This window comes from Felis catus, chromosome A3, assembly GCF_018350175.1.
Source record: "Felis catus isolate Fca126 chromosome A3, F.catus_Fca126_mat1.0, whole genome shotgun sequence".
Taxonomy (NCBI): Eukaryota; Metazoa; Chordata; class Mammalia; order Carnivora; family Felidae; genus Felis; species Felis catus.
This window is the reverse complement of record NC_058370.1, coordinates 93,400,203-93,425,204: the sequence shown is the minus strand read 5'-3', so window position 1 is coordinate 93,425,204 and position 25,002 is coordinate 93,400,203. Positions and strand designations below refer to the sequence as shown.

The window sequence follows — 25,002 nt, the reverse complement described above, 5'->3', positions numbered from 1 at the left end:
GACAAACATCTAATAAACCAAGAGAGAAAAGACTGTATTAGTTATCCCAAATGTTTGTATGTTAAAGCAATAAGCATTTATTATATCACAGTTTCTGTGGGTCAGAAATGTAGGTGTGGCTTAGTTGAGTGGATTTTGGCTCCAGATCTCTCCTGAATTTTTTAGTCACGCTGTCAGATAGGGCTGTGGTCATATCATGGTGGTTAAGTGTCTGACTTCAGCTCAGGTCATGATCTCGTGAGTTCGAGCCCTGCATGGGGCTCTGTGCAGACATCTCAGAGCCTGGAGTCTGCTTTGGATTCTGTGTCTCTTTCTTGCTCTGCTCCTCCCCCACTCATGCTCTGTCTCTCTCTCAAGAATAAATAAACATTAAAAAATATTTTTAAAAAAGACCTGAAAAAAATTTCAGTAGAGAGGGTAGGAGACCATGAAAAATCTTACACATATATTTAGGGGATCAAGAAAGGAGAGCAAGAACAGCGGTGATATGTTTCCACAATGGATTAAATTAGCAATTGCAAGACAGCAATGAACTCAAAGCATAAAAAAAGTAAGTAATTCACAACCCAACAACACAGAATAATTGTAAAAACCCAGATTAAAAGACATTTTAAGAATAGTCAGAAGAATAAACATATCACCTTCCAAAAAAAAGTCTTAGACTCAGAGATAACTTCTGAACAGTAACAGTGGAAGCTGAAAGACAATGAAATATCTTGAATGTGGCAAAAGACAACAATTACCAATCTATAATCCCATATGCAGTTAAATTTTCTTCACAAATAATGATATAAAGATCTACTCAGACTTACAGAAATTGAAGTAACTCACCAATACAGAACCCACAGTTAAGGTTCTTTTTTAAGCATGAGTAAAATGATACCGGATGATAGTTTAGAGATTAATGAAATAAGGAGTAATAACAAAATACAAACCCCCAAATACCCATAAATACATATATGGGTAAATTAAAATGAGTATCTACTGTATAAAACAAAATAATGATATTTTGGGAAAATCAGAGTATGTATTAAATTTACTAGAAAAACAAAAATTGAAAGGAGGGATAAATAGCTTATGGTTCTTTAAAGTCCTTTATTATCAGTTAGGGGAAAATATCAATATTATAATTTAAGAAGTAAAGAATTCATGGTTTTAATTTTAGCGTAACTATAAATACAAATAGGAAAATAGAATCTTTCTGACAACAGAGGAAAAGTGGAATAATAAGATTAAATCTGGGAAAGAATAGGAAATGCATAGTAAAATGGTAAATTTATATTAAATATAAATGAAATATATTTGAAAATATATTTTGATGTTTTCTTGTATAATGCATATAGTACACTGTTTTTGTTTTATTTTTTGTTCTTATTTATTTTATTCCCCAAAAGGATTTATAACAGTAACAGATTTTAGTAAAAATGAATAATTATTACCAAGAAGGAAGAACTGGAGACTGCTAACAGAAGCCACTTTGTAACTTTGATATAATATTTATTATCATGCACAATATACCATATAGCATTATAATTAAAAATAATTTAAATAGGATGCAAGTTAACATCAAAAATATTATAAACAAAATTATGAAGATAAATTACAAAGTGAGAGCTAAATTGGACAAATATGAAAAAAATGATTAATGCTATTAGTAAATAAATAATCCTATTTAGAATAAAAGCCCCCTTCCAAAAAAAAAAAAAAAAAAAAACTTGCCACCTATGTTAACAGGCAATTCAAATATGAAAACTGATCATGGCCAATAAAATTAAAGATTTAAAAATTAAATGAGATATTATATTAAATTTCAGAAATGCTTGGTATTATATCTTTTCTATTTAAGGTTGTTTATGAGTCTGGTGAATGAGGGCCTCCAAGAAACCCCTGGTAGGAGTTTAAACATAGCAACACATATCACAAATCTTAAAAGTAATTGCAGATTTATACTCAAAAATTCCCTTTTATTAATTTATCCTGAAGAAGCAGAGTTAATGAACACAAGGATTTCTGTATGAGAATGTTAATTGACATATTATGATTTGAAACCACTCTAAATATAGATATTATTCAGCTATAGAGAATAGATTTAATTTATTTTAGTGTATTGATAGAATCTAGTTTCATTTAGGCAATATGTATTATTTTATTTACTTATATTTTTGGCAGCACGTAATTTTTATTTCAATTTTAGTTAACATACAGTGCAATATTGGTTTTAGGATTAGAATTAAGTGATTCATCACTTACATACAACACCCAGTGCTTATCACAAGTGCCCTCCATAATACCCATCACCCATCTAGCCCATCTCCCACTCACTCCCCTCCATCAACCCTCAGTTTCTACGTTAAGAGTCTCTTGTGGTTTGTTTCCTTTTCTTCTCTTTTTTCCCCTCCTTCCCATATGTTCATCTGTTTTTTATTTTTTAAGCTTATTTGTTTATTTAGAGAGACAGAGCACATGAGTGGGGAAAGGGCAGAGAGAGAGGAAGAGAGAGAATTCCAAGCAGGGTCCCCACTGTCAGCACAGAGCCTGATGCAGGGCTCAAACTCACGAACTGCAAAATCATAACCTGAGCCAAAACCAAGAGTCAGAAGCTTAACAGACTAAGCCACCCAGGCATCCCTTTAACTGTTTTGCTTCTTGAATTCAGTATTTGCTTTCTCTAATTGACTTACTTCACTTAGCATAATGCATTCTAGCTCCATCATTGCAAATGGCTAGATTTCATTCTTTTTGATGGCCAAGTAATGTGTGTGTGGGTGTGTGTGTATACCACAACTTCTTTATACATTCATCAATTGATGGACATCTGGGCTTTTCCCATAGTTTGGCTATTGTTGATAATGCAGCTGCAAACATTGGGGTGCATGTACCCCTTTGAATCTGTATTTTTATATACTTCGGGTAAATACCTAATAGTGCAATTGCTGGTTGGTAGGGTAGTTCTATTTTTAATTTTTTGAGAACCATCCATGCTGTTCTCCAGAGGGCATTTCCAACTAGTTTGTATTCCCAACAGCAGTGCAAGAGGGTTTCCCTTTCGCCACATCCTTGCCGACATTTGTTGTTTCTTGTGTTGTTAATTTTAGCCATTCTGACAGGCATGAGGTCATATCTCATCGTGGTTTTGCTTTGTATTGCCCTGATGATGAGTGGTGTTGACCATCTTTTCACATGTCTGTTAGCCATCTGGATGTCTTCTTTGGAAAAATGTCTATTCATGTTTTCTGCCCATTTATTAACTGGGTTGTTTGTTTTTTGGGGTATTGAGTTTTAACGTTCTGTATACATTTTTGGATACTAATTCTTTATTAAATATGTCGTTTATCAGATATATCTTCTCTCATTCTGTAGGTTGCCTTTTTTTTAATTTTTAAAAATTTTTTTTAATGTTTATTTATTTCTGAGACACAGAGAGACAGAGCATGAGTGGGGGAGGGTCAGAAAGAGAGGGGGACACAGAATCTGAAGCAGGCTCCAGGCTCTGAGCTATCAGCACAGAGCCCGACACGGGGCTCGAACTCACAGACTGTGAGATCATGACCTGAGCCGAAGCCAGACGCTCAACTGACTGAGCCACCCAGGCGCCCCTGTAGGTTGCCTTTTGATTTTGTTGATTATTTCCTTTGCTGTGCAGAAGCTTTTTATCTTGATGAGGTCCCAATAGTTCATGTTTGCTTTTGTTTCCCTTGCCTCCAGTGACATGTCTAGTAAGAAGTTGCTGTAGCTGAGGTCAAGAGATTGCTGCCTGTATTGTCCTCCAGGATTTTGATGGTTTCCTGTCTCACATTTAGGTCTTTCATTCATTTTGAATTTATGTTTGAATTTATGTTGGTATAAAAAAGGGGCCCAGTTTCATGTTTCTGCATGTCACCATCCAATTTTCCCAACACCATTTGTTGAAGAAACTGTCTTTTTTTTCCATGGGATATCCTTTTCTGCTTTGTCTGAAGATTAGTTGAACATATATATAGTTGTGGGTCCATTTCTGGGTTTTCTATTCTGTGCCCTTGATGTAGGTGTCTGTTTTTGTGCCAGTACATACTGTCTTGATGACTACAGCTTTGTAATAGAGCTTCAGGCCAGGAATCATGAAGCTTCTAGTTTTCTTTTCCTTTTTCAGGATTGCCTTGGCTGTTTAGGTTCTTTTGTGGGTTCATACAAATTTTAGAAATATTTGTTCTAGCTCTGCAAAAGATGCTGGCAGTATTTTGATAGGGATTGTATTAATGTGTAGATTGCTTTGGATAGTGTAGACATTTTAACAACGTTTGTTCTTACAATCCATGAGCATGGAATGCTTTTCCTTCTTTGTTCCTCTTCAATTTCTTTCAAAAGTGTTCTACAGTTTTCAGTGTACACATCTTTTACCTCTTTAGTTAGGTTTATTCCTAAGTGTCTTAGTATTTTTGGTGCAATTGCAAATGGGATCCATTCCTTGATTTCTTTTACAGCTTCTTTGTTATTGGTGTATAGAAATGCAACAGATTTGTGCATGTTGATTTTATATCCTGTGACTTTGCTGAATTCATGTATTAGTTCTAGCAATTTTTGATGGAGTCTTTCAGGTTTTCTACACAGAGTATCATGTCATCTGGAAATAGTGCAAGTCTGATTTCTTCCTTGCCAATTTCTATAACCTTTATTTCTTTTTGTAGTCTGATTTCTGAGGCAATCTGTGTAAGTAGTAATGATGGGAGTGGATATCCTTGTCTTGTTCCCGACTGTAGGGGAAAGGCTCTCAGTTTTTCTCCATTGAGGATGATATAGCTGTGGGTCTTTATGATGTTGAAGTATGTGCCATATATCCCTACTTTATTGAGAGTTTTTTTTTATCAAGAATGGATGCTGTATTTTATCAAATTCTTTTTATGCATCTATTGACAGTATCATATGGTTCTTATCCTTTCTTTTATTAATGTGGTGTATCATGTTGATTGATTTGTGAGTATTGAACCAGCCCTGCATCCAAGGAATAAATCCAGTTGATCATGGTGAATAATTATTTTACTGCACTGTTGAATTCAATTTGCTAGTATCTTGTTGAGAATTTTTGCATCCATGTTCATCAGGGATATTGTCCTGTAATTCTCATTTTAGTGTGGTCTTTGTCTGTTTTTGGGATCAAGGAATTCTGGCTTCATAAAATGTGTTTGGAAGTTTTCATTCCATTTTTATCTTTTGGAACAGTTTGAGAAGAATAGGTATTAACACCTCTTTAAATGTCTGGTAGAATTCCCCTGAGAAACCATCTGGCCCAGGACTCTTTGGATTTTTATTACTTATTCAACTTCTTTGCTGGTTATGGGTCTGTTAAAATTTTCTATTAATCCTAGTTCAGTTTTTGTAGTTTGTGTGTTTATAGGAATTTTTCCATTTCTTATAGATTGCCCAGTTTGTTGGCATATAATTTTTCATTGTATTCCCTTTTAATTGTTTGTATTCTGTAGTGGTGTTGTGATCCTTCCACTTTCATTTGTGACTTTATCTATTTGGGTCCTTTCTCTCTTCTTTTTTATAAGCCTGGCTAGGGGTTTATGAATTTTGTGAGTTCTTTCAAAGAACCAGCTCTTAGTTTCATTGATTTGTTCTACTGTTTTTTGTTTGTTTGTTTGTTTGTTTGTTTGTTTCTATATCATTTAGTTCTGCTCTAATCTTTATTATTTCCCTTCTTCTGCTGGTTTTAGGCTTTATTTGCTATTCCTTTTCTAGCTTCTTTAGGTGTAGGGTTAGGTTGTATATTTGGGACCATTCTTGCTTCTTGAGATAGGCCTGAATTACAATACACTTCCCTATTAGGACTGCCTTTACTGCATCCCAAAGGTTTTGGACTGTCATGTTTTCATATTCATGTATTTTTTTATTTCTACTTTAATATCTTGGTTAACCCATTTATTCTTTAGTAGGATGTTTTTTAACCTCCATGTGTTTGAGGGCTTTCCAAATTTTTTCTTGTGGTTGACTTCAAGTTTCATAGCATTGTGATCTGAAAATATGGGTGGGATGATCTTGATTTTTTTGTACTTGTTGAGGGCTGATTTGTGACCTAGTATGTGATCTATTCTGGAAAACTTCCACGTACACTAGAGAAGAATGTGTGTTCTGTTGCGTTAGAATGAAATGTTCTGAATATATTTAAGTCCACCTGGTCCAGTGTGTCATTCAAAGCTGTTGGTTCCTTGTTGATTTTCTGCCTATTTGATCTGTCCTTTGATGTAAGTGGGGTGTTAAAGCCATCTACTATTATTGTATTATTATCAATGAGTTTCTCTATGTTTGTCATTAATCGATGTATATAACTGGATGTTTTCAGCTTGGGGACATAAATATTTATAATGATCTTCTTCATGGGCAGGTCCATTAATTATGATATAATGTCCTTTATCTCTTGTTACAGTCTTTGGTTTAAAATCTAGTTTGTTTGATATAACTATGGCTACTCCATATATTTTTTTTTGACATCCATTACCATGATAGATGGTTCTCCATCCCCTTTCAATCTTCAGGTGTCTTTAGGTCTAAAATGAGTCTCTTGCAGGCAGCATATACCTGGATCTTGTGGTATTTTGTTTGGTTTGGTTTGGTTTTTGTTGTTGTTGTTGTTGTTGTTTCGTTTTGTTTTAAATTCATTTCTGATATCCTGTGTTTTGATTGGAGCATTTAATAGAGTTCATGTTTCTGGTGATGTTCTCTTGTCCTTTGTAGTCTTTGTTGCTTTTGGTGTTTTTTGTTTGTTTTTTTTTCCACTCAAAGAGTCTCCTTAAAATTTCTTACAGGGCTAGTTTAGTGGTCACAAACTCCTTTAGTTTTTGTTTTTCTGGGAAACTCTAACTCTCTTCCTATTCTGAATGCCAGCTTGAATGTATAAAGAATTCTTGGCTGCATATTTTTGCCATTCAGTTCATTGACTATATCTTGCCACTCCTTTATGACTGGAAGGATGTATTTTTTAAGAAATAAGTAATTATTGTTCTAAATTCTAATGTATTTTCTTTTAAATGGGAGGAAACAAAAATTAAATAATTTTCAATTTTATAACAATTATGCATGCAGATATTTTAATAAAAATTCCCCCAAAATAAAATTACTAAAAATTTTCAAGGTTATATACAAATATATATATGTATATATGTATAAATATATATGTATGTATATACATATACATATATATGTATATGTATGTATATACATATACATATATATGTATATGTATATACATACATATATATGTATGTATATACATACATATATATGTATGTATACATATATACATATACATATACATATACATATACATATACATATACATATACATATATGTATAAATATATATGTATATACATATATACATATATGTATACATATACATACATACATATATATATATATATGTATGTGTATATTTAGATAAAATGTCCATTCTTTGGATGTTAAATTTATAACTAATTTTGTCTTCATTTTGTTTTCATTTTCCACATTTTGTAATTAATGATTATAAATGTTCATTGACAATAATGATACAACATTCTTTTTTTAAAATTTTTTTTATGTTTATTTGTTTTTGAGAGAGAGAGACAGAGTGTGAGCAATGGAGGAGCAGAGAGAGAGGGAGACAGAATCTGAAGCAGGCTCCAGTCTCTGAGTGGTCAGCACAGAGCCCGATGTGGGGCTCAGACTCATGAACCGTGACATCATGACCTGAGCCACCCAGGCACCCCTAATGATACAACATTCTTAAAGCAAAGTGGTGCTCAAGCTTACTAAGTCAGTGTTATGTTGGAAATGACTTCCACTGGCCTGTAAGTGCCCATTGGTGCAACTTTCCTGTCATGTTCATTGCTTAAAATTGACTGTTGTAAAGATTTACTCTGTGGATATCTGAAAATGCTACAAATCTTTTTTTTTTTTTTACAGAAAGCTAGTTTTTAAACATTTACCATCACACCACAGGGCTAGGAAAAACAAACAGAGATACTTCAGACAATATATTTAGTGAACAATTCATAATTCTCCTGAAAAAGATAGTTAGATGTCTACATATTTATTTCTTCAAAAATAATAACATTCATATTTAATAGCAGCTAGCAAACATATTCTTTCCTTGACTTTTATTTTCTTTTTCTTGTCATTTTCTTTCCCATTTAAAACAAGTTATTATTTTCATTTATTCTTAAGTCATTTTTGTTTAATGTTTACTCTCACATAGCTATGCAGAAGACCCTAGCAAGATTCACACCTTTAGCCATCAATATTTATGAAGTAAACAGGTCCTAGAGCAATAACTATACATTTGGTTGCACATAATAACATCATAAAATGAGAGATATATAAATATAACACATATTAATAAAGCCACATCTTGCTGGGAGAAACTCAGGCTTTTTAAATCACAGGTGCTAATGAGACCTTACCTGCTGAGAGTGAGAGAAGCTGAACATTTTAGGTACATATATGGATACAAGAGACACTATGGACTTTGTCCCAATGTTAGCCACTGTAATCAATGGAGATTAAACATTCAGAAAAAAATGTGGTAGTACTTGCTATTTTAATATGGTTTAAAACATTTGTGTAGATTTCTGTCTGAATTTTGGTAGTTCCTCATAAAAAGGAAGCTTAATTTTTGAACTGTAAATAATTAGCCCCACAACCCATTGTTACTCAAAGTGTACTCCATGGATACATACCATCAGTATCACCTACACTTGTTAGAAACGTAGCTCCTTAAGTTCCACGCCAGACCTGATAAAACAGAATCTACATTTTAACAAGATGACCGTGAAATATGGATAGGAACTTTGAAAAGCAGCATTCTAATCCATTCTCATTGACATCTTAACAGATAAGTCCTTTTTACTTATTTTAACATCAAATATGTAAAATTAGTTTATACATCAACTCTTTTAGATGAATATGATTTATGTTACATTACTCAGTTCTTTCTTATAGCACTATAAACTTGGAAGGAACTATACATGTAGTATATTTTGTATATAATGCTATCCATTTAAATGTCACTTTACAGAGCCATAGTTAGCCAAATACTTATTATAGAACTGTTTGGAAAAATAGAAAAGATCCGTGTCTTTGAGGGTCAGATTTTATTTGCATTATAGTACTAATGCTACCTAGGCATCTCTATCTCTCTTGCAGTTTTTTGCTTTATAAATTATAAAGTCTGGTTCATATATGTTGGGTAAGTTAGATGAATGTATAGGTAAAAACAGCTGACATGTGTGAGTTAATCAAAATGTGTTCACTCAACATAAATTTTCTCGAGATATAGGAACCAGTCCTTATAATTTATAAGCTAAAAAACTGCAAGAGAGTGGGAGAGAGAGAGAGAAAGAGAGGGAGAGATGCAGTCAGATGGCTATAGTTAACAACAAAGCAAACAACAGGTGCTGGCAAGGATGCAGAGAAAGGGAAGACTCTTACACTGTTGGTGGGAATGCAAACTGGTACAGCCACTCTGGAAAACAGTATGGAAGTTCCTCAAAAAGTTAAAAATAGAACTTCCCTATGATCCAGCAATTGCACTACTAGATATTTACCCAAAGGATACAAAAATACTGATTCAAAGGGATACATGCATCCCAGAGTTTATAGCAGCATTGTCAACAATGGCCAAATTATGGAGGGAGCCTAAATGTCCATTGACTGATGAATGGATAAAGAAGAGAGGTATATGTATACAATGGAATATTACTGAGGCCTCAAAAAGGATGAAGTCTTGCCATTTGCAACAATGGGGATGGAGCCAGAATGTATTATGCTAAGGGAAATAAGTCTGTTAGAGAAACACAAATAGCATATCATTTCACTCATATTTGGACTTTAAGAAACAAAACAGATGAACATGGGGAAAAAATAGAGAAGCAAACCAGAAGATAGATTCTCAAACATAGAGAACAAACTGAGAGTTACTGGAAGGGAAGAGGGTGAGGGGATGGGTTAAATGGGTGATGGGTATTAAGGAAGGCACTTATTATGATGAGGACTTAATGTTGTATATAAGTGATGAATCACTAGACTCTACACATGAAACTAATGTTATACTATATGTTAACTAACTGGAATTTAAATAAAAACTTAAAAAAGGAAAACAAATGTGTTCATTCAAATCCATTAATACCTAAATTGATAATGTCTGAAACATCTGTGTTTCTTAATTCTCCAAGTCAATATATTAGATGCATATAATTCATTTTGAACATCAAGAATCTGAGCCACTATAGAAAAGTTAATTAACATCATTATAGCTATTATGAGCTATTTCAATCATGCTACCAAAAGAATAATCTTATTCTCTTAGGCCTGATACTAAGAATGCTTTACTTTATCAGCTAACATTGGTAGTTTGAGATTCCATAAGGAATCTTGGCAGATCTTGAGTTACTTTGGATAGTATCTAAGGAAAGATCGCTATATATCATGAATCTGATTTCAAGCAAATGACTATAGTGTAATCCCATTACATCTATGACCTTAAAAAATACCAACACCATCAGGAATTATTAGATCTGATGTGTAATCTTTCAGGCAGGAAGGATTCCTGAATTCTTTCTGTGATCATAAATAATCTGTCAGTAGGCTCTTGGAAGTACCATAGGTGCCCTAGGTCCTAATTGAGTCTCATACATTCTAAACTAGAGAACAAGTCTTTTTAGCCTTTACTAACTTAAAGGCATCTTTAACCATATATATCACAGTGTTTTTTACAATAGGAAAATTATAAACAACATGTATCTCCAGATATCTCAGTTCAGATAAATCAAATATGGTGCACTCAAATGTAGAGATAACTGACTGAAAATCTAGATTAATATTTTTTGACATAACCACTTGTTTATATATTTCACATGTTACATTTGGAAGAATACAAATCAAATTAGCAACAGTGGCACTTTCCAGTGAAAATGTGAATGATTATTTTTCACTTTTTACTTTATGTTCCAATAAATAATTAAAAGCAAATATGTCATCATGAAAAGATCCTAGAAAAGTTTATTTTTAAAATAAATCTCAAATTCAAGTTTAGAATTCCTCGAAAGTTTTGTGTACAATATCCCAGTGATTTTATTATGTTTATATATATATATTTATATATTTTCTGTTCTGAGCATAGAAAATGTTATTTGTCCACTGATTAATAAAAGATAATAGTTACTTCAAAGAATCATAAGTTAATTCAGCCGTCTGTTTTAATATGAATAAAAAACTCAATCCATCAATATTTGTGTGGGAGAAACAGCATTGTATTCTCTAAGAAGAAAAAAAACATGTTCCTCTTTTTGTTGGAATTTATCTCTTCGAATGTCAATAACTTAGTGATGTTTGCCGATAGAAAAATAATGAACAAATAAATCAAGGGAATGCCTAATGTACTAAAGAAACATCAGTTTAAGTTTTCACAAATGTAGTTTTCTTAAACATAATATTTTCATGAGTTAACAAAATACACAAATGTATAGAATATAAAATTAACAATAGTACTTAGTGCATATTAAACTTTAGCTATTACTGTGTTCAATAATTCTATAAGTGACATGTCTAAGAATATTTTCCTCTGATTTGCGTAGCTTAAAAAACAGCAACTGATTAGAGCACTTAAAAAGGGTTTATCATTTTTAAATAACTGCCACAGAGCAAACCACATTACTTGAACGGAATGCCAAATCATTACAAGTATATTTATATAGTTATGAGTTTCCACAATTTCGTGTAAGTTATACACAAGTACATAGTTCACGATTTATTCTTATTTTACAGATGTGTAATTTTCCTGTTTTCACAGAGTGTTGCATTTAATGTCTCTGATAGATCTCAAATCAGACCTCTTCTGTCAAATATCATGTGTGCTCTTATATATCATCATTTCTTTTTTAGTCTTTTAATCTTTCTTCCATGAACTTTCAGATTATTCTAACATAATTTACCATTTAATGGCATAATTAGCCATTTTAATGAAGTGATTGCCTGTGTGATTCCCACTGGATGTATAGTGGCAAAAACCCAATTGGCATGATTATGATTTTCTGTATGAGAAAAAGGAATAACAACACTTGGATAGAGGTGGTATTAAAAACTGTGAGATTACAAAGGCAATGTATTATTAACTCTCTTTTAAAAAAAGTTTATATCATACTTTGATACTCACGGACATTTTATTAGCACTACAAATAATAAATGCTACAATAAGAGTAGTACAAGATAATTCAATCATGCATTTTCCATTCTTCTCTTTAAATATGTTGATTGAGTACTAACCATGTGCAAAGCATTGTGATTCTCAATATGTGGGCTATCAGGAATAATATTGTCACATCTTATAGAATATTCACAGGGAAGATAAGACCAAAAGCAATTGTAATGACCAAGATTTTTAAATTTTAGTATAATAAAAAAGACATAAAATTAGCATGATGGGCATTTGGAGGGGAAGGAATTTTTTCCCCTATGGAGAAAAGGACAAAAATTATAATAACATAACATCTCTTAAATGTGCAGGAAGGCTTCCCAGAAGAAGAGGAAATGAAATTTGGCTTTAAAAAAGAGATAAGATACAAGAAATCTCACTGTTATATAATGAATCCAGTGACTTTTCCATTAGTTGTCAGGAACTACTGCAGCTTTTTACCAGGTGATAGAATTATTTGTTACATGGCTTGATTTTTTACATTCTGAATTCTAGGTCTTATACATTCCACATTCAATGCTTTGTTTTTAAGTGCTTACCGCATCTACACGTTGTGCAATTAATGAGAAATCCTAATGCAAAGGGAACAAAATATGGCTTTCTCAGAAATGAAATGCACATCTGACATGACGAGAAACACTTCAGTACATGAGGTTAAGGCTGATATTAACTTTTTCACCCGGCAGGTTAACTGGGTTAATTGTCAAGATTGTGAGTGACACTTTCATTTAAAGTGAATTGTTACAGCACTTTTTGAGTCAGTAGAGATCTTATGGGATTCAAATCTACAATAAAACAAAGTCACAAAAATAAGTGATTTTTAAAATAGTGATTCATTAGAGTACAATTTGAGTTCATAAACATTCCTCATTTTAAACTTTATTTGCTAATTGAGGGATGGTCAAGAAATGTCAGTTATAGTTAGCTAAGTGTTTTTAGAGTCAGAAGAACCCAAAAAATGTTTGATGTATCGTTATGCAACCAGTGGAAAGCCACAAACATCATTACAAGAAATAACATATTTTGTGGAACACAAAGGAAAGAGTACATGGATTACAAATATCAATACTGATTTTCAAACATATTTTGTACTTGCTGCTTTGCCTTCCCCCCTTGACAATGCCAAGACACTTTCAGTTTCATTTAACCTTAGAAATTCCTCAATGAAAACACTTGAGAGTTCCACGCCATTATTGTCATCAACAATTAAATAATTATTTTACTAAATACCACAAATAATTACAGTTATTGCTATCAAACAATCACAAGAGGGTGTATTAGAAAAGAGTTTTGGCATGCGTTTGTATAGCCATACAAAAATAAATGATGGTCAAGGACTAATGTAACTTTTTGCACATTAAAATTTAGTTCAGTTATCATAAAGAATTAGGTTCTTAGGAATCTATCAAAGCAAATGACGATAATTCAGAGCATAAGTCGAAAATTGTGTTGAATGAGTAAAAATGCATTTTCAAAGTATCTGATTTATAGGGAATGTACTGTCTCAATAGAGTATCTTCTCTGCCTTTAATTAATTGCTAGGATAGCCAAATGTCCTGGGTGTATCTTCCTGCTAGATTGGGCAGGGGGTGAATCCAGGATCTCTGCAGTTAGTGTGAAAACCTCCAGAAAACAAAGGCTAGTGATCTAAGATCAATTCTACAAAGAAGGTGAATCTTTAAAGTTTAATTTTCAGAAAAACATATGAGGGCCAGATTCTTACGTTATTGGTCAGATAGATAATGCTTGGCCTATCCAAATATGAATTACATTACACAAAAATGAGTACACAGCTAGGGCAACATAAACTTAACCTCTTTATTCAACTGTAAACTCACTGAGGGGAGGAATTATATTTTAGACCGTATTGTATATTTATAAAATTGTTCTATAATTATTGTCATGGATTATTTATTTGGAAATATTGGCCCCAAAACACACAATTTTATCTGTGACATCAGGAATCTGCTACTATCATAAATGAGTAAGCCACCATTTAGATCTAATGAGGATATCTGTGCCTGACTTTTGATATCCAGTAATTCCTCAACTATGCTGGAGAAGAGAATCCTCAGAAACAGACAAAAAAAGCCTCCTCTTTAAATCACATCCCAAATCCTACCTGTGTTTAATATTTGGTGGATAGTATTGGTTACCTAATTAACAAAGAGAAAGAAAGGTCTAATAGTAAGCTATGTACTAGGGATAGCAGCATTCAAATAAGACAGGCAAAGGATAAAAGATCCCTTATCTTTACCCAAGTTAATCCAAATTAAAGGCAAATGTTCAAAAGAAGACCCTCCCCCCCACCCCACCCCCACCCCCACCCCCACCCCACCAAAAAACAGGGTGAGGAATTGGTCAAAAGAAAAACATTCTTCAATTGTTGTGACAATGGGTATTATTACTGGTATTCTTTGTAAGAATCAGGATTTCATTCTTATAGTTTTCCTTAATCCATATTTCCTGCACTTTGTGGATATTTTAGTTTCAATATAGTTACTGTGTTTTTCCCTCTTTCCTACTATATAAAGTCCACTGTAACAAAAAGAAGAAAATAAAAACAGACTCAATGCCATCAATCAGATAAAAGCACAGTTTATCTTTTGTTAGTATCATCCAGATTTTTCATATTAATATGAAATATCAGTGTTCATATGTATATTCACACAAACCCGTACACACACACACACACACACACACACACACACGACACACAATGGGAGAACACTGTTCTGATTTGCTATCTACTTTTACACTTCAGTATGTATTAGCGAACATGACATATTCCATCACATTGTAGTGGTCTCATTGGTCTCCACTGTATGGGAGTAATATGACTTTTAATGCATCTAGTATGGTTCCATTTTTTGCCTCTGTGAACATAGGTTCTACGAACATTCTTGTAATCATATGTTACATTTTTTATTTATGTAGAATAAATTCATTGAAAAGGAATGATTTAGTCAAGAAAGGTACTTTTAAATAGGCTTTAAAAAAAATTGGGGCGCCTGAGTTGCGCAGTCGGTTAAGCGTCCGACTTCAGCCAGGTCACGATCTCGCGGTCCGGGAGTTCGAGCCCCGTGTCGGGCTCTGGGCTGATGGCTCAGAGCCTGGAGCCTGTTTCTGATTCTGTGTCTCCCTCTCTCTCTGCCCCTCCCCCATTCATGCTCTGTCTCTCTCTGTCCCAAAAATAAATAAATGTTGAAAAAAAAATTAAAAAAAAATTAAGTAAGCTCTGTGCCCAACGTAGGGCTTGAACTCAAGACCTCAAGATGAAAGAGCCACATCCTCTACTGACTAAGCCAGCCAGACATCCCATCAAGAAATATACTTTAAAAAAGCTATTTCTAAAAGGTGCCAAATAGACATCTGGGAGGATTATCAGGCATTATTTTAATTTAAATATGTATGGCAGTATCCATATCAGTTCATTTTAGTAAGCAATGAATATTGCAACCTATTTTTAGCTTTGATTATTAAACAGAAAAATATGACATCTAATCATTTTTAAAATTCCATTAAATTGACAACTTACCAAAGTAGAACACTTCTTTAAATGTTTATTAGTCACCGAAATTATTTCTTTTATAAATTACTTTAAGTGGGCTTATTCCATTTTTCTACTAGTTAATATTTTATTGATTTGTAAGAGCTTCTAATGAAATAGTAATACTAACCTTTCATCTGTCCTATATATTGCAAGTATTTCTGAAAGTCTTTCTTACTTTTTAAATAATTGTTACATGTTTAAATATGTCCCTTTATTGTCACCAGCTGTGTATCATTAGACAATTCTTCTCTAGCCCAAACTTCTACACATATTCACATATTGTATTCTAATGTTTTAATAACACTCTTATTACATTATATATTTATTTACCAATAAATATATGTATCTGTTACTCTTCTTTCAATAGCCATAGTACTTATTTCTGTTATTGGTCCAACTGACACTGCTAGAATTTCCAGAAAAAATGTAAACTGTTTTTATGCTTGCAAGAATTGTGATCCCAATTTAAATATTAATAAGAATGCCTCACCATTAAATGGATTCAATGCCTGTGTGATGTGTGCATATGTTTATACAAATATTTATATAAATTTTATCAATGCTTTTAAGTTACTACCAAGAAAATAATTAAAATTTCTCTCTATACTATTCATAGCATTAATTGAATTAAATTTTTTATAAATTGAAATGTTCATAAAATAAATCCATCTTAAGAAGTTAATTAAATAATGTAGAACTAATTCAATTGTCTGGTTGCATATGTACACTACCTCAATTTTTTTTCTTGTTGATGTTGTTTTCTGTGCTATCGTATTAGAATAAAAGATGATTAAAATGAAATAAGAAGTTTGATCTGAGAAAATTAAATATCAAAACTTAGCTAATAATAAATATTTGATCTCACCATTCCAGGGCTGAACCCTGCATTGGGCTCTCTGCTGTCAGCAAGGAGCCTGCTTTGAATCCTCTGTGCCCCCTTCTCTCTGCCCCTTCCCCATTCATGCACATATGCGCGTTCTCTCTCACAAATAAACGTTTTAAAAAATAAGAAAAAAAAAAGTTTTAAAAACAGCTTTAAAGTATAACATGTATACCATTAAATTCACCCATTATAAGCATTTAACTAAATGGTTCTTAGTAACTTTATGGAATTTTACAATGATAACCACATTCTAGTTTTAGAATATTTTCATCACCCTAAAAAATTCCCTCATGCCTCTTGTCAGTCATCCCTTCCTCTACCCCCAACATCAGGCAACCACTGGTCTGTGTTTTCTCTATATACATACCTTTCCTAGAAATTTCATATAAATGGTATCATCTAACATAGAATCTTTTGTGTATGGCTTCAGATACTGTTGAGTGAATAAATCACATAAATTAAATTCATTTCAACATTTATATATTCCTAAATCTTCCTATTTTTTATAGTAACCTTATTTCCTTATTGGAAAAATCTTCACTGCCCACAAACCCTATCAGATGAGATAGCTAATCACAGACTTTTATTCTTGAGGATTTATTTGTCTGCAACCATTTCTTGTATCAAATATTTTTTTAAGTCAGGGTTAACTTAGAGAAAGCAGAAATAACCCTAGTGTTTTAAGTCAGGAAATGATTAATACAGAACATCAGTTTTTATACAATCTTTAGAAGTGTTGGAAAAATACTCCATAAATGGAATTGCTGGGAATGGCTTTTAGATTAACATTGCCAATCTGGCCTAATAAAGATGTACAATTACAGACATACACATACACGTGCACACACACACACACACACACACACACAAAAGATGTGCAATTACAAAGATGAGAAATAAGAATAAGGAAGCTACCTCTGGAAATATTGGCCCCCCAAAAACACAATTTTGTGACATCCGGAATCTGCTACTATCATAAGTGAGTGAACCACCATTTAGATCCAAGGAGGACATCTGTGCTTGACTTTTGATACCCAGTAATTCCTCAACTATGCTGGAGAAGAGAATCCTCAGAAGCAGACAAAGCAAAGCCTCCTCTATAAATCACATTCAAAATCCTACCTGTAAGATTGGAAAAAATGGAATTTCAGGTGGTTTGCCTCTTTAGTACAGATAGACATTGGGAGGAGGGTGAATGGATGTGACCTAGTCAACTATATATCTCATTATGGAAATTTCTATGGGTGGGCCTATGATAGCATCAATTTTTACCTCAACTCAGTGAGTGCTATAGATCTGAGCATATAGATTATTTGGAAGTTTAAGGCAATTTCTATTACCATTGTTGTTGCTGCTGCTATTACTGCTTTCTTTCCCTTGCCTCTCCACTCACTTGTTAAATTCCTTAATTCTGCTTCACAATAACTGTGAGTCAATTTACTCTCCAATTTGCCTAATAAATGATCACTGATACACAAATAAACCCAAAGCATCACTGAGGCAGTTGGAAGGATGCTGTTGAAGAATAAGGCCATTTGAGACATTTCTTGATATAAAAGAAATGCCATTAAGTTAACAGCTGATAAAACTACAATCCCATACAGCATACACATTACAGTGAGTTTTCCCCACATAATAGCCAATTTCAGTTTGTCTGCTTCAGAAGAAGCAGAAAGTGAGGGAAGGCCATGGAGCAGCAAGCAGGATAATTAATTACACAATTTGGGAAAATTGCCTCCTCCTCTTAAACCTGTGACTTTTGACCTCAGATAAAATCCAGAAAATTTTCTCTTTCTACATTGATGATAAAATGTCACAAATTTCCGCTGTTGGCTCTATACATGAGAGGAAAACATATGAATACCTATACATGATTTCCAACTTCATGAATATTCGCAAATTAAAGCTTTCCCTGGAGACATATGCAGTAGTGTTTATGTCAGCACAGTTCACAACCGCTCCAAACTGGAAATAATGTGAATGCCCATGAACAGTGGAATTAATGGATAAATACATGGTGATATATTCATAGAATGGATTATTATGTAGCAAAGAAAATACACTAAATGATACAACATGGAACAACATGAGTATCAGAAATAGTCAGTGAAAGATGGCAGACTTACAAGCACGCACACTGGATGACTTCATTTATATTAATTTCAAAGAACAAACCTAAGTTATGGTGTTTAGATAGTTAAGGATGCCTTTTTCTTTTTCTATTTTTATTATTTTATTTTATACTATTTTATTATTTTATTTTATTTTATTATTATTATTTTTATTTATTTATTTATTTTTTTGTAATTTAGAGTGAGAAAACACCTGGGTGCCAAAGGACCTTCCTCCCAGACTCCTTCGTAAGGAGCTCGGTTCACACCATCTGTATTGCAATCCTCAATGCTCCTGGAATCTTCAACCCCGCTCTTCCCGATATAAAATCTTATGGTAGCAAGCGCCTAGCCCAAGACGCCACACCAGGCGCTTGAAAGCACTCAGGCCCAAGCAGCCGCACCTGTGGGGCCTCCGGAAGCCAGCCCGAGAACGTGAACCGCGCATGCTCCGGCCGCCAATTTACAGCCTTCCACCAGCTTCCCGGGCTTCCGAGGAGGATCTCTGGGCTGACTTCTACTTCTGCCAACGCCCGAGGTCCAAGGCTGCAGCACCCGAAACACGCCGTTACGTTGTGGGCTCGCTATCCTGGACACTGCTATCCTTTCGGACATCGTTAAGGTTTCGTTCTTTAAAATATATTCACATATATATATATATATATGAATTTTATGGCATGTTGAGACAGTAATTATTTTGGATTGGTTAGAGTGAAGTGAGTTTTAAAGACAGCGTAAGGGGCGCTTGTGGGTTCTTTTAACCTGCATGGTGACTAATATTCACAGTTGTGGTAATTCATGCGGCTGTGTGTTTGGTTTGTGCACTTTTTTTTTTGTTTGTTTGTATGTTTGGGTGTCATACTTTATGTTAGAAACAAAGATTTTAAAGTTTTGACATGGAGACTTTTTAAAAAAGAAGGCAGGCTTTTCTCTCCCTACAAGTTTAAAATGGCCTGACTTAACATCCTTACTGCTACCATAGCCCAGCTTCCATAATTAGCATCAGCAGTCTGTGACTTTCATTTTACTCGTGAAAAAATCATAACCCAGTTACATTTCTGTGTGTATATGTATATCCAGGAAATAAGGATTACAAGCTTTTAATGATCAACAGAATTGGGACTGCTAACTGAAAAGGAACTATCATCAAGGCAAAAAGCAAGAGAAAAAATATTTTTCGAAGAACAAAAAAAATCAGCTTTGAATTATTAGCCTTAGTGAAAAAAAGAAGGGATTCTGTGTATTTGAATCAAAAGAACCAATAGTGACAGAGAGTGACAGAGACAGGGAGAGAAAGAAGGGAGAACTCTCTTTGAAACATCAAACTCATTAGGTAAATGTTTATATTTAGGATATAGATTGACAAATACAAGAGTGAAAAAATAGTTACCATGTTAAGCATACAAAAAAACTAAGGAATTCTCCCACAAGCTCCTTTAATACAACAAAAAGATAAAAGTTATGAAAGAAAATTTGAGGCCTATAGTTGACCCAGTGTTTTCAATATCCATATCGATTTATTAGTTATTAGCAAATCAGAGATGAGACAGCACACATGCACAAATGCAAAAGTGTAATTGAAGAAGATATGCTATAACCTAAGACAAAAATTATGGAAAGAGATCAAAGTGTCTTTCAAAATTACTATTACTGTGAAAAAACACATTAATACGTGCAAATAAATATTGAGCTCAAAGATAAAGGGGCTCCTGAGTGGCTGAGTCAGTTAAGCCACTGACTAGATTTCGGCTCAGGTCATGATCTCACAGTTAGTGAGTTTGAGCCCTGCATAGGGCTCTACACTCACAGTGCAGAGCCTGCTTGAGATTCTCTCTCTTTCCCTCTCTCTGGTCCTCCCATGACTGTGTGTTCTCTCTCTCTCAAAATAAATAAATAAGCTTAAAAAAAAAAAGATAAATAGAAGTACTAAGTATCCCACAACTTGACAAAAGGGGAATATATTTACAAAGGAATTAGGTTGTGGTTGTTTTCAGACCATTTATCTGAGATACATGATATTAAAAGTAGTGGATCACTGCATTCAAATTCCAAGAATAAATATTTTTACTTAGCATCCCATAGTTGGCCCACCTTTGATCAAAAGTTAGGCAATATAAATATATTCTTAACAAGTGGGGATTCATAGAGTAATATACCATATATCTTTTCTGAAAAAAAGTACTTAAATTTAAGAAAAGAGAAGACATGAATAAAAGAAATGTGAGAATCCAAGTAAGTACAAAAACATATAATTATGTCTAAATAATTGCATAGGATTCAGTTGGAGAATTTAAAACAAATATTAAGAATCCCCAAAATAGGAGAATCATAATGTTTGAATGAATGAATTTTCTTGCCCCCCCGCTAAAATATATAAACAGAAAAAAAAACAGCTAAGGGAATTTTAATAAAAGCAGTCATCAAGGATGTTTTAGGCAAATTTTAACATCAACAAAAGCAGTATCTATGATAATATTTTAAAAATTGCACATAATAATTTCAAACTAAAATTATAATTGTATTTTAATAAGATTAAAGATACAACCTGACAAGATTAACAACAGAAACCTCTATTTACCCTAAACTATAATGATGAAACTATTAGATATAAAAGGACGACGTGTAATCTCAATGGGCATATTTAACCCCTTTCTGAAATAGGCAGATGAAGTCAACACACGAATACCTGTAGAAATTAAGAAAGGTGTAAGCATATCTGGACATATTTAGATGCATTTTGAATTTTGTGATTGAATCGGCCAATGAAATAACGTATTCAACATGTTACTGTGCTTTGTTTACTTAAGACTGATTCTTGTTTCATATTATTACAAGTCTCAGTATCAAGCTCATTTAAATATTATGACTTTTGAGTGCTTTCATATTGACCAATGCAAATTCACCATTATTATTCTTCTCAGTAAAACATAGTCTTGCATGATTCTCATATAGTCAAATTCCAAAGGTGACCAAATTTGGGATTATGAATGGGATATTTTTACCTTTATACACGAAAATAAGGAAATGTTTGTGATGGTAATACTGAGTTTTCCCATCCATCTCTATAACTTGTTTTCTGCCTCTCGCCAAACTTTGTAATTCGCTACTTGGTTTCTTCCTGTAATATGGAGGAGTTTCCATCTCCACTGCAGCCTAGAACTTTCCCTTTTCTATGCCATTAATTAACATCCTTTGACCTTCCTCTTTCCTAGAAATGCACTGAATGCTCTTTTCCATTATTGCTCCCCTCCACTGCTTCTTGCTCTTTGTGTTACTTTCCTTTGTATTTCTTTACAGAAAATTAAAGGTGTTCATCATAAGGAGTTGAGGCATGAGTTTAGTCCACCATCTTGAATTAAAAGTCACTAGTGTGTTTAATTTGTATTGTGCATGAAAAATCCAGCCATAGGAATCTTTTTGTTAGGAAAGTAAGGCCAGCAAACTCGCTTGTTAATTTTTGTTGGGGTTTATGTGTTTGGAGCTGCAAGCAGTATTATGATTAGTTACTATATAAAGAATATAAGGTGTTTTGCATAGTATTTCTTGTTTTGATTCAAATCATGATTTTGAGATTCATACAAAAGCTAACAATCTGATTTGAAATTATTCTGTCTAGTAAATATTATCAAGAATGATGATAAAAACCTGAAAAAGTATTTTTCCAATAAAGGTAAAAACTTACCTAGAAAATTACCTATTACCAATTGCCTAGTGGTTGACCAAATGATCAGAATATTTTGTTTTAATTCTATAATTGTATATCATTTTAACTTATTAAAGATTCCTGGGGCACCTAGGTGGCTCAGTCAGTTAAGCATCTGACTCTTCGTCATGATCTCATGGTTTGTGGATTCCATCCCTGCTTTGGGCTCTGTGCTAACTGTGCATAGCCTGCTTGGGATTCTCTGTCTCTTCCTCTCTCTGTACCCCCACCCCATGCACTGTTAGTATCTATCAAAGGAAATAAATAAACTTTAAAAAAAGTTTTAAGGATTTTTAAGAAACATTTATTATTAAGGGGAAACAATAGTTTCACTTAAGCAGATGTCTCAACTCTTTCTACCTCATTTTATTTAAATAGTTTTTGAAAAGGAGAATCTGAAGAGACAGCTTAAAAATAATTAAGTGGTCAATGCTTGCATAGTATGCAAAAACAGATCACTCTCACTAAAAGCCTCCAGACAATTCATCATTGTTCTATTTTACAAGCCCATGAGAAGAAAGACTCTAGAGTTTACCAGAAGATAGACAATGCAGTTGGTCAAAGTTGGGATTCAGTGTAGAGGTGCTCAGGATCTTCCTAAGTTAGAAATGACAAATTAATTAATGTTCATATACATGAAAATTGACTGAGGTTAAATGATGTCTTGTAAAATGTCTTATACAATTTATTTATTTATGGATATAATACTCAGTTTAATGCAATAGTGTCATAAAATTTGGCAGAATTTTATCAGTGAACCCTCTTGTGCTTATCTGTAATAAAAAGGTCAGAAACAGCCATGATCAATTTGTAAAGAAAATACATGATTTTACCTGACTTTTCTCCTTGACTTTGTGGTTGTTACTAATTAGATATGATGACAAGTAGAATAATTTGGTTGGTCCAGTTTATTGGGGGCTAGCCCAGTGTTTTTTGTGCCGAGAAAAATCAGAAAGCTTTTGTGTGGCTGCTACATGACATTGTCATCACACAGACTTCACTTCCTTTTTCTGCCCAGTCTATCTCAGGTGTACCTGTGTTTGTTCCTGGTCTAAAAATATTCTATCTCTTTCACAATATTTACAAACCTTGATAGTCTACATGTTTCCCATACTTGGTGTTACTCCTTCTGCATTACCTAATACATTCTTACCCCTCCTCAGTTCCAGCCAAATTTATCTTTCTGAAGGCTTTCTTGTCCATTGCAGGTGTTCCTTTCAGTTCGCAGAAGTTTACCTGCATTTATCCTCTGTAACCCTTATTAGATGCAATTAATGCTATCCTGTATTTTGTATTCATCAAATCATAGCTTCCTAGGCAAATCCTAAAAAAATAAAGATTGTGATTTATACTTTCAATCCATCATGATACCTGGCACAGTTCTACATATACACAAGGCTTCAAAATGAAATACCAAAATGTACATTAGTAGCATTTAGAAATAGGATTTCACATTAACCGTGTCACCCTTGGGTTTAGCTTACTGTATAACTTCTGTTATATTTACAGCTGTAAATAAGTCAAATATACAAATTTAATTTATAGTATATATATATATACACACACACACTAATATGATACAAATATAACATAGGACATATTATAATTATATACAGTATAAAGTACTTTGTATCTAATACATAGTATTATATATATAATAGTAAAGAAATTCAATAAATTCTATTTATCCATACATCCATTTGTTTGTTGATCTATTCAGTTAATGTCTAGGAATCTGTGCTCTGCATTAATGCTTCTACTAAGTTGTGGGAATAAAAAATATATATGATACCTACAGTCACAAACTATACAGCCTTATGGAGAGACAAACATAATTACAGTACCATGTGTGAGTGCTACACTAGGAGATATATCAGATATTTAATAACAGTTTATATCATATTTCTGAGGTGAGTTACCTTTTCAAGTAAGCCATTTAAGCTAAGATACAAAGGATTTTGTCTTAGGAAAAGAGAAGTAGCTATGTAAAGATGCAGAATCAACCAAGACTCTTGAAACCTTCGTGAAGGTAAAAATATTTCAGTACATCTGTAACGTGGTATGTGAAGGATGCCAAAGTATGTTACTGGAGAAGTATCTTTGTAAGTTATGTTAAGATGTTTGGATGTTATCCAGAAAGAGGGCATCATTTAACAGTCCAAATCAGAGGTATTTTTATGATTAAATTGAAAGCACAGAGTCCAATCTCAGCCTTGCCACTAGGATTTATTAATTTATGGCAAGGAACAACGTCTCTATGCTTCTGTTTGCTGATTTTAAAATTAGGGAAGTAATATTACCTGTCTTATAGAATCATTTGGAGGTGAAAATGAGTTACTATTTAATGCTTAGAAGAGTGCCTACACATTGTCAGTGCTAATAAATGTTAAATATTTTTATTCTTCTTTGAAACATTTATTTTTACAGAAGAATGGGAATAGTGGAACATAGGAAACCCAGAAAAAGAAGGATCAAGTGAAACTATTGCACTATTAATGTAAATGAAACAAAAAAAAATGCTGGTAGATTCTGATTCCACTGATGAAT

At 33.2% G+C, this 25,002-nt stretch overlaps 1 protein-coding gene across 1 annotated transcript in view; it reads left to right on the top strand.

Moving 5' to 3' along the window:
- LRRTM4 (leucine rich repeat transmembrane neuronal 4) overlaps positions 1-25,002 on the top strand; it is a 924,534-nt gene that overhangs the window by 104,784 nt on the left and 794,748 nt on the right. Inside the window, exon 4 of the mRNA XM_006930227.5 lies at positions 18,954-19,374. The gene's annotated coding sequence lies outside the window, so the exon portion shown is untranslated. The remainder of the gene's footprint in view (positions 1-18,953; positions 19,375-25,002) is intronic.